This window comes from Halyomorpha halys, unplaced genomic scaffold (genome assembly GCF_000696795.3).
Source record: "Halyomorpha halys isolate HHAL.00 unplaced genomic scaffold, Hhal_1.1 Scaffold53.1, whole genome shotgun sequence".
Taxonomy (NCBI): Eukaryota; Metazoa; Arthropoda; class Insecta; order Hemiptera; family Pentatomidae; genus Halyomorpha; species Halyomorpha halys.
In genome coordinates this window covers 1,080,528-1,088,582 of record NW_027109243.1, presented here as the reverse complement: position 1 = coordinate 1,088,582, position 8,055 = coordinate 1,080,528, and positions in this window count along the sequence as shown.

Here is an 8,055-nt window from a genome sequence, read left to right as displayed (position 1 = left end):
ATTAATAAAATTAATAATTGGCTTATTCCGAAAAAATAATTTTAGAAAAAGAAAGAAAAAAATAAATAAATATAAATTAAAGTAGCTTGCATCAGCCTGGGGTTCAATCTTCGGAATGCACATTGGACTCTCGTCTCTCTAATCCGGACCCTTCAATTATCCGAAGAACCCCCTTAAAAAATAATAATTAGATTTTATTTACTACACTTTCTTGAGACTGGTTAATATTGTTTAAGTAAATAATTTAATTTTTATCTATTTTAGTCTCAACACATTTTATTTTTCTTATAAGTCCGACGTTTCGGCCAATCCGGCCATCCTCTGGGACAATCTTAATACAATTTTGGAACTAAATGATTTAAAAACTCAACTATTTTGCCCAGGTCAAAACAATAATTTCTAATTAGTCAATTTTCACATTAAAAACAAATTTTTTTTAAATAACTTTATTGAAATTTACAGCTGTATATTACATAATACATTTAGTAAATATGATCTTAGTTAAAATGGAGTGTTACAGGCGTGTAGAGCAACTACCCATTGGTAGCACTCTAATGACATTTTACATTAGCTGGTCTCGTGGCCATCTTCTTTCAGGCGCTTCGGAGGATTGTCAGGAATGGAAGAGGATGCAAAGTTAGAAACTTGGGGGTTTGAGTGGTTAAGGAGTTTATAATGGAAGGAGTGATATTTGGTTCGGGCTAGATCGGTTACATAGGGAACATTAAGGTCTTTATGTATTATTTTATTTGTGACAAAGTAAGGAACATTGCGGATTTTACGAAGGATTTTGGATTGTAAGGAATGAATACGAGAGGAATTCGAAGGTTTAGTGGAGCCACAAAGCTCAACTCCATATGTCCAGATTGGCCTTATTACAGTCATGTAGATTAGTCTTTTGTAATGTGTTGGAAGTTTAGACTGTTTGTCTAGTAAGTGTTGTAATAGTCGAAATCGACATGCAGTTTCCTGTCTTTTCAGTCTTGTGTGAGGATTCTAGGTTAATCGTTTGTCCAAATGTAGTTCAAGATAGCGGATCTGATCGACAGAGTTAAGAGTAACATCATTAAATGAAACTGTAGGGCAGTCAGTAGGTTTACGACGAAGGGTAAAGGTGATTGGATGGGATTTGTTGGAATTTATCTTAATCCTCCAATTAAAAACAAAAATTAAAATTCATTTATCACAGCCACTATTTGTTAAAACTTTATCTCCTTCACTGCTTGAAAACATTTTTTCGGTAACTAGACTTCGCCTGAGATAAGGATTGTTTAGTTTCCTGATCTAAGCAATGAAATATTTTCTTACTGCTATCTCTTAATCTTATAATTTGGACCGCTTCAAGTCCAAGAAAATCTTTTTTCTGTCTATTAAGTTACATCTTCTAGGAACTGTTAATCTATACTTAAATTGAACTATTTATCTGTACCGAAATTATATTAATCATTTTAATCATAGCAGCTAATAATTAGTTGTTCAGAAAGTATTTATTTATTTTTTATATTTATTACTTGTTATATTATAAGAAGATAGTGTCGACATGGCTGCCTAAAGGACGATTTCTGTTGAGTAATTATTATAGATAAATCTATTTATACGGGGCATTCTACAAAATATACTAAAAATCACCTATTTTTATCTTATACTAAGGGAGATGTTACTTTAAAAAAAAAGTTACTTATTGCAACTGGGAAATACTTTTTTGCTAGCTGGACTCCGCCTGAGATAAGGATTGCTTCCTTTGCCCCTGCAAGCCAAGAAGTATTTTGTTACTGCTATCTCTTAAATCTTATCATTTCCACTTCGGATACAATTATAATATTTTTTCTTTAATTTTTACTCTCAATCATGTTACATCTTCTAGGAACCGTTTCTAATTAAAAAAGAATCACAAATTCTCTACATCGGAGATAAAGATAACTAACTCATATTTCACATAGTTTACAGGGGTGCAGATTGAGCTGATCTTTTGTTTAAAATTTACGTAAGTTTAATGCTTTTTTAGAATAATGTAACAGCTCTGACAATTAATATAGGACATAAAACATATTCCTGGTTTTTATGATCTCTGACAAAAAGATTTTTTTTGTTTTAATAGGACGTATTCCAAAGATACTACCATAGACTTCGGTTACTTTACTAACGCCCTTCTACAAGATCAAAGTTGGTGGACTTATATGGAAGTTATTGGTGTTTTTATTATTTAAAAAAAAGAACAGAGAAAGCAAAAATTATTAACTACAGATTTTATTTTTCTAGTGTTATGATTCACAGTTCTGTTTAAAATAAAGTAAAAAATATTAGTACAAGAATGTTTACTGCAATTATAAGATTGACCTCGAAATATACAATCTAGTACTGTACTACCGTGGGGACCTTTCAGAGGGAATACAATAAACAGTGTGTTCTGTTGTGGGATAATTGCTTTTCTGGAATTTCTAAGAGACCGCATTTTTTGTTTGGCATGCCGAAAGCACGTGTACACAATGAACTGAATTATATTCAACAAGAAAAACAACGATTCGTGTTTAATAATTTCTCTTCTAGTTTAAGCAATGCGTGTGGGAATAGTGTTTTTTTCAGTTCCATAGACTTAATTTATTCGCTTCGACGAAAGCCAATTTATGAACATCTAAAATAATAACAAAAAATATATATGCCCGTTGAATATTTTTCCTTCTAGTCTAAATTTTAGGATATCTGTTGAGATAGTGAATTTATTTTGGGAAATCCATGTTAAAACCATTCGTCTTACAGATTTCTATTAGCACTCAAATTAAAGCTAGTTTAATGTACTATAAAGTGGTTTATACCGTTTATCTTCGTAGGTGTAGTAGATTTCATTCATTCATTTCAAATGTGTTCTACTTTAAATGATGTTCTCTTATGTTTTCTAAAGTTGTAGGTAGTCTCAATGATATGGAGGTCCGAATGAAAAATTAGTTTTTTTTTTATCGTTTTGAAACAGCCGCCATTTTTTATTCCCCATATCTATACTTGGCAGACTCATCAATTTACACTAGTAATTATGAATAGATTGGGGTGAAATAAGTAACTTTTTTTCCAGCGGACTTATGTACTATTATAATCGTACCTCTTTTTCTCCTGGATGATATTCGCTCAATAGGGCTACAGAAAGTTTAACTCGTTTTTCAAAATATCTACAACTCGGGTTTGTATACTTTAAATTTCTAGGTCAACTTTTGCACCGAATTTTTTTTTTTGTGTAATCTTAGTATCTTTTTAATACCTGAAATTCATACGATGCGTTTTAAGTTCAATAAACCAAAAAGACTGAAGTATATTGGGTTTAATGTATTACAAAGAAAGCGCAATGAGCAAATAGGGAGGGTATAAAACATAAACAATTTTTAAAGTAGAGTAAGTTTGGTAAAATTTCAGTCTTTATTGAGCTCTGGGTGCCTAACAGTGATAATGTTTTTGGAGAAACTACATTTTATGACTATTTTGAAAGATAGCATGGAAGCTTTTAGAAAAAAAAAATATATATATCTTTATAAAAAACGTTATGATGATTTTAAAGATCTATATTTTGATTATTAATCGACGTCTGTCATGGGCGTAGATATGATTTCGTCAAGGGGGAGCCAACGTCAGCCCATTACACACAAACGTATATATATTGTTATGTACTGTCTCGGGATTTAGTCGGGATGCCAGGATAATCGCTGAAGGCAATTATCCAAAATAAGTTAACTAATTAATTTATATTGAGTCCTGCAAAACTAACATTATAATTGGATTCTTTTCCAAAGGCTTTTTCTATGTTAACCAGTTACCAATTATATACCTATATATTTATAAAATATTATTACCATTAATTATATAATATAATAAGGGGTGGTACTGTGTAATATAATAGTAAATAAACTACATAAAGGAGTATTTATTTATAAATGATGTTATTAAAATGATTCAGATAATTGGTTTGCCATAAAATATTGATTATTACATTATTACCTAATAACGTGAGTGTCATCTTGTTCATAAGGGGTGGCGTCCAGGTCTCATAGTCGTTCTTAGGACTTCGTCTGGCAAAGTGCATCTTGTCCTACTTCTGTGTCTTCGTCTTCAATGCCCTTTTTTAATGGTCTAGTTGTCCTGCCCATTTCTCCCACCTCCCCTTAGAGGCGTTACCTTTTTTAGAATCTAATTCCTCATTGGCTATAGGTGACAGAACCCCTCTAAGTGTTCGTCCCCCCTAGGCCCGAGAGGAGGTGGGAAAGTTTGACATGTCTAGGAAGGGTTTGTACCTGCTTAATTGGCTTCTGGTACGGGACCCTTGTGACAAATAAACGCAGTGTGTTTGTATATGCACAGGGCCAGTGTGAAAGGTCGCTTGAAAAATATTCTACTTTAGCCATATGGCGAAAAACCTTAATAATACAGAGAATTGTTAAACATTTTAAATGGGCCGCCCGTAGCTCAGTGGTTAAGACGCAGTCTTACCAATTTTTGATGCCTATTGGCGGAGCCGGTTCGAATCCGGCCTGGGACGTTGACTTTTTTCATTGAGTGGCGGTCCCACAAAATGAAGAACTTTGACCCCCAACCATGGTTAGGCAGTATAGGACTCCAATGGGAGTCTTGGCCGAAAAAAAAAAAAAAAATAAGGAAAACTTTTTAAATTTTTATTAAATATAATGACAATAAATTATCGAAAATCGAGCATAAACTTAATTATTGTAAATAAATACACAATAAATGCTAAAATAAAAGAGGTGGTGAAGAGGTTCGCTATGAGAGCATCAGCCTTTTGGAATTTTTGGCAAAAATATTAACCACCTCTCCTACGATCCTTGCCTTCTTTGATTTATTTTCAACCAAAATTCTGAGATTATTAAAATGGCGAACTGTAAGTTATAATAGGAAGAATAGAATCTAAAAAAGGTTCTTTTTTATTCGTTTCCCTCATTATTTTTAGAGATAAGTATATGACGAATACTTGCGCTCATTGAATCTTACCTTTTTTTTTACCGAAGAATCGACCTATATCCATCTCGTCCATACAGAGCTGAGGATGTGTCCCGTGAAGATGTCTACTCAGCAACTTTAGCATATTATAGCATGTTCTCATAAAGAAATCATCTATTCTCATCTTCTTATATAAATAAGTTCACTGTTTTCTTTATGTTTTTCCTTGGGTCCCAAAAATCTAGCACCTGCTCCCGTCTGCCAACGCCATGACGTCTGTTCGTCTAACGGTTTCTGAAATATGAAACTTTTATCAAGATATCTCATTTTCGACGAATGATAATGTTTAAGTCTTGTAAAAACATTTTGTTAATGTTCATAGGAGTGATAAAAAAAATCTAATAAATATGATATGTCATTTACTTTATCGATAATAATTAAATTAATCATGATTAAGAATGAAGTTATATTCTTGATAAAATACATATCTAAGGAGATGACTGCGTTAAAGATCAAAAGATTACATTTACAAAAAAATATTAATAAAATCTAACTAATTAAATCAGTATTAAATACAATTTTTTTAAAAATATTTATTTATAACTATTTACAACTGCAACCCTACAACATATATTATAATACATTTAGTAAATCTGATCTAAGTTAAATTAGAGTGTTACAGGCGTGTAGAGAAATACCCATTGGTAGCACTCTAAGCACTTTAAAAAAAAATGAAAAAATCTTAAAAAATAGGAATTAGTTTTAAATATTAATAAAACAGAAGGCATAATTTTCACAAAACGACTGCCTATACTTCCATCGACCATAGATTTAAACAATACCCCTATCCCTTTTGCCAAAACAGTTAATTACTTAGAAGTCACTTTAGACACTTAAACTATTATTTAACCACTATATCAATTCGAAATTGTAAAACGCAAGAAAAATTTTATTTATTAAATAATCCAAAAATTAGTATCCAATTCTGTCTCAACATTTTATTTTTCAGTAGTCCAACGTTTCGGCCATTCTAGCCATCTTCAAGGACATCTTCAATACAAACTCTTCCTCACATTTATTTAAAATTTTAAAATTATTAACATTTAATTTTCCTCTATAAAATTATTAACAATTAAATACACCACCATATAACATAATTGTTGATAATTTTATAGAGGAAAATTAAATGTTAATGATTTTTAAATTTTAAATAAATAAGTTTTGAATTTATAATAAAGAAAATGACCTGGGCAGAATAGCCTGCAAAAGAAATTTTAAATTAATGTGAGGAAGAGTTTGTATTGATGATGTCCTTGAAGATGGCTAATTATTTTTTTTTTAACGTTTTGAAACAGCCGCCATTATTTATTCCCCCTACCTATACTTGGCAGACTAATTAATTTTGACTATTAATTATACATAGTTTTCATTAAAATAATCAAAAATTGAGGTGAGATAACTGCCTTTTTTCTCCTCTTGGGCTCTTGTACTATGCCGTTCATCCGATTTTGATGGGGATTTTTTCTAAATGTTCAGCATTTTCCTGAGAAGTTTATAGGCTGGCCCGATTTATTTAAATCAGTTTATTTATTTTAGGAGGGGGAGGAATCAATGAACCTTATTTTAGTGATATTAGACGTGAGTCAGAGGTTTATTGCCAATTTGCCCTGAAAGCCGAAAAAAAAAATTCAAGTAATTTTATAATTTTTTTATGTTATCGTATGCCATCTTTGCTGTACATGTATTTAAAGGTTAATTTATACCGTATATATGTATATATAGTTGACCGTAAAAATTGGTGTATAGGAAGATGGTCAGGGTTGCGGTCAAAGGAGAAACAAAAATAGTTTACAACTATTTATTTTCCGACGTTTCGCCCCACTTTGTAAGGCTTCATCAGGGCTAAAAAGATACAATGATAAGAATAAAAATACAAAGATAAGATACAATAATAACAATAAAAATAAGTAACAATGGCAAGATTAAAGATCGTTATATAAAAATATACAATTAAAAAATACAGATGTACATAAAACAAAAACAATACGGGGAAGGAAAAAAAAAAAAAAAGAAAATTATTTTATACCAATCGATTTTTTTGTCGTATAAAATAAGAACAAAGTATTGTTGACTTTATTAAATGTATGAAAACTTACAAAAACCGAAAGTCACTTCCAGTAAAGTATACCAAATAATTTTTTTTAGGAAACCATGTCAGATTCGTTCTTAGCGTTTTTTGAAACACTGAGGTTCAAGTAAATCGCAATGTTTGTGAACCATTATCAGTCTTCCAGATCCGGTTAGAATGATTCTAGGGATTAGGATTAGAATCTTAAAAGAAAATTAAAGACTGGGTAAAAGTTTTAGTTAATTTTATCGTGTTTTTTGGATTCATCTGAAAATTTGAAAACAAGGATGTTTAAAGTGGTGAAATCAGTTCTGACACCAGTTTTTGATTTTTTTTTTTTTATATTCAGTTCTATGGGCCTCTTGAGCTATCTGTAATGAGAACAGTGATCACCAAAGGAGTAAAGTATATTGAGAAACAAATTGTTATTAAAACTGACGTCAGATCTATTTTTAGCACTTTCAAAAACCCTTATATTCAAATCTTAACTGGATATGACAAATTATTGACTAAAATTCCGTCCAACCTAAGACAGCTCTCTGTTTTTTTTTAAGATTCTAAAAACTACTCATAATTTAGATATCCCTGGCCTATTCCAGTCCAATATTAATGGTAAATCGTAAAGGTTCTTAAACCATAGTGTTTCTACATGGTATGGAACCAAAGCTAATAGCAAAAATACTGATTTTTTTTTTTTGTTGTAATCAATTTTTTCACTAACTTCGGCCGTCTTATACTAATGGTACTTTGTCGTAGGGGGCGGGGGGGATGAAGTGATGGAGGGGATATAGAGTATGGTGGGGATACGTCCAACTTCTTGTTCTTTCTTTAGGCAGTCCTCTTTGGACACAGTTCGCTTCGTAAGTACCTACTCCATTTTCATACTTCTTATCTTATTTAACAATATATAATTAGATATTATACACTATAATAATACACCATGTGCTATAGTAATATATAATAATATACTATATTATTATTTATTTTAATTG